This window comes from Rhincodon typus, unplaced genomic scaffold (assembly GCF_021869965.1).
Source record: "Rhincodon typus isolate 14 unplaced genomic scaffold, sRhiTyp1.1 hic_rhity00000531, whole genome shotgun sequence".
Lineage (NCBI taxonomy): Eukaryota > Metazoa > Chordata > Chondrichthyes > Orectolobiformes > Rhincodontidae > Rhincodon > Rhincodon typus.
In genome coordinates, this window is record NW_025966169.1 from 11081 (window position 1) to 13979 (window position 2899).

Here is a 2899-nt window from a genome sequence, read left to right on the forward strand (position 1 = left end):
GGCTTCACAGGGTCAATGCTGAGAGGATGTTTCCCCCCCATGGGAGGGTCTGGGACCAGAGGGCACTGTCTCAGAATAAAGGGGCACCAATTCAAGACTGAAGTGAGGAGGAACTTATTCTCTTTAGAACTCCTTGCCACAGAGAGCTGTATGGGGCCAGAGTCCTTGTGGATATTTGAGGCTGAGAGAAAGAGAGATTCTCGATCAGTCGGGGAATCGAGGGATATGGGGAAAGGGCAGGAAAGGGGCTGTGAGGAATGTTGGATCAGCTGTGTGAAGGGGGAGCAGGCTCGAGGGGCTGAATGGCCTCCTCCTATTTCTGATGGTGTTAAAAATGTGGGAACAGGAAACTGCCCAAATCTTGTTACAATGCCAGCCGTGCTATGGTCCTGTAACGCTCCCCACGTCCAGTTCCTGAAAGAGAAGACGGGAGCAGGCCCTTCGATCCATCGAGTGCATGCTGTCACTTGGTAAGATCCCAACTGCTTGTCCTCCTCCACTCGGTTTCTCTGTCTCTGTGTTCAATACCTCATTAACCTCCGACTCCGTTGTCCCCAGTATGTGAGCTCGTTAGGGGTGAGAATTGCAGAAATTCACCACTTTCTCAGGAAACCCTGTTACCAAGCAGCAGGTGGCCATTCGGCCCATTGTGTCTGCGCCAGCTCTATGAGCAGTCTAACGGCACGCTGAGTCTCCTGCCTCTTCCCCATCTCCCTCCAACCCATTTCTCCCCAAATAACCAGCCAATGTCCCTCTGGAACGTCCCAACTGAACCCGCCTCCCCCACATTTCCAGGCAGTGCACCCCACACCCTAACCACTCGCTGGGTGAGAAAGCTTTATCTCACATCACCCTCACTTCATTCGCATATCACTTTAAAATTCTGTCTCTCTCTATCTGGTTCCTTTTAAGATTGGGAACAGCTTCTCCCTGTCTCCTCTGTCCAGCCCCAGATCCTGATTTTGCAGATCTCGACCAGATCTCCCTCTCAACCTTTCTCTCTCTGCGGAGAAAAGTCCCCGGCTTCTTCAATCTATCCTCATCGCTGGGGTTTCTCAACCCTGGAACCATTCTTATAAATTGCTCCTACCCTTTCTCTCTCTAATGCGTTCACATCTTTCCCATAATGTGGGGCCCGCAACTGGACGCAGTACTCCAGAGGGACAAGGAGACACCGAGTTGCGGGAGGGTCTCGGCTCTTTGGAATCCAGGGGGGGCCCCCGGAAGGGCATGGACAAGTGGGCAGAGAGGGGGCAGATGAGGGTCAAATTAGAGATTTACATAGAACGTAGAATCCCTACAGTGTGGAAACAGGCCCTTCGGCCCAACAAGTCCACACTGACCCTCAGAGCATCCCATCCAGACCCATCTGAATCTACACATCCCTGATCTAACCAGGATCTAATCAGCACCACCTACCTGCTCCTGTACCCGTCCCCCTGGTAATAAATCTAAGGACACTGTGTGCTTTCTGCACTATTCTCTCTCCCCTGTCCTGCTACCTTCAATGATCTGTGATCCTATACTCCCAGCTCCCTCTGCCCGTGCCCCCCACCCTCCCACTTTAGAATTGTACTCCCTATTTTATGTGGCCCTTCAATGTTCTTTTGGCCAAAATGCATCAACCCACATATGGCTCGTTGGTCCAGGGGTATGATTCTCGCTTTGGGGGTTTGTAGATTGCGAATGTGCGAGAGGTCCCGGGTTCAATTCCTGGATGAGCCCTGATGATTGTAGGCGTACGGGGGTGGCATGGTGGCTCAGTGGCTCAGTGGTTAGCACTGCTGCCTCACAGCGCCAGGGACCTGGGTTCAATCCCACCCTCGGGCAACTGTCTGTGTGGAGTTTGCACATTCTCCCCGTGTCTGTGTGGGTTTCCTCCGGGTGCTCCAGTTTCGTCCCACAGTCCAAAGATGTGCAGGTCAGGTCAGGGCGGACTAGCCATGCTAAATTGTCCCATAGTGTTCAGGGATGTGTGGATTTAGATGGGTCTGGATGGGATGCTCTGAGGGTCGGTGTTTCCACACTGTAGAGATTCTATGTTCTATGTAAATCTCTGATTTGACCCTCTCTGCCCACTTGTCCATGCCCTTTGGGGCTCCCCCCTGGATTCCAAAGAGCCAAGACCCTCCCGCAACTCAGTGTCTCCTTGTCCCTCTCCCCTCCCTGCGGCTGGGAGTGGGTGGGGGTGCCTGATTCTCTGATGGGGTGTTAGACAGCCCTGTCAGATACCCTTCACAACTTGTGAGGTGTCAGTGAGATGCTCTGTACCCCTTCCCATTCAGAGAGCTTCACACAGCACTGACAGAGACCCTTTGGCCCGTCGTGAGGGTGCTAGTCACCTTCTCTCCCCCACCCCCCTGCGCCCGGGGCTGGTCAGCCCTGACAGAGACCCTTCAGCCCATCGTAAGTGTGCTTGTCGCCCTTTCTCTCCCCTCACACCCGGAGCTGCTCGATACTGTCAGAGACCCTTCGGCCCATTGTGAGCATGCTGGTTACCCTCTCTCTCTCGCCCTTGCGGAGACAGCCCCAGCAGCTCAGTAAAGGTATGTATGTGTGAGTGTCTACTCTGTTCTCTCCAGGGAGGGGTCATCGGAATCAGGATTGAGTGGAAATGTAACCTCGACCTGGCAGCCGAGAGGTGTGTTCCACATTACAGCTTCCTGCGTTTGGATCGGGTCTCACAGACCAACACCGTTTCCCAGGGATATAACTTCAGGTTTGTACACAGACTACACACAGGCAACCAGCCTGCTTCATCCAATGGATAGGCACATACTCCTCCTATCTCCAACGCTCTGCCATTGCCAAATACCCCCTTGAGAAGGAGGGGTGAGCTGCCTTCTTGAACCGCTGCAGTCCATGTCCTGTGGGTTGATCCACAATGTCCCTTAGGGAG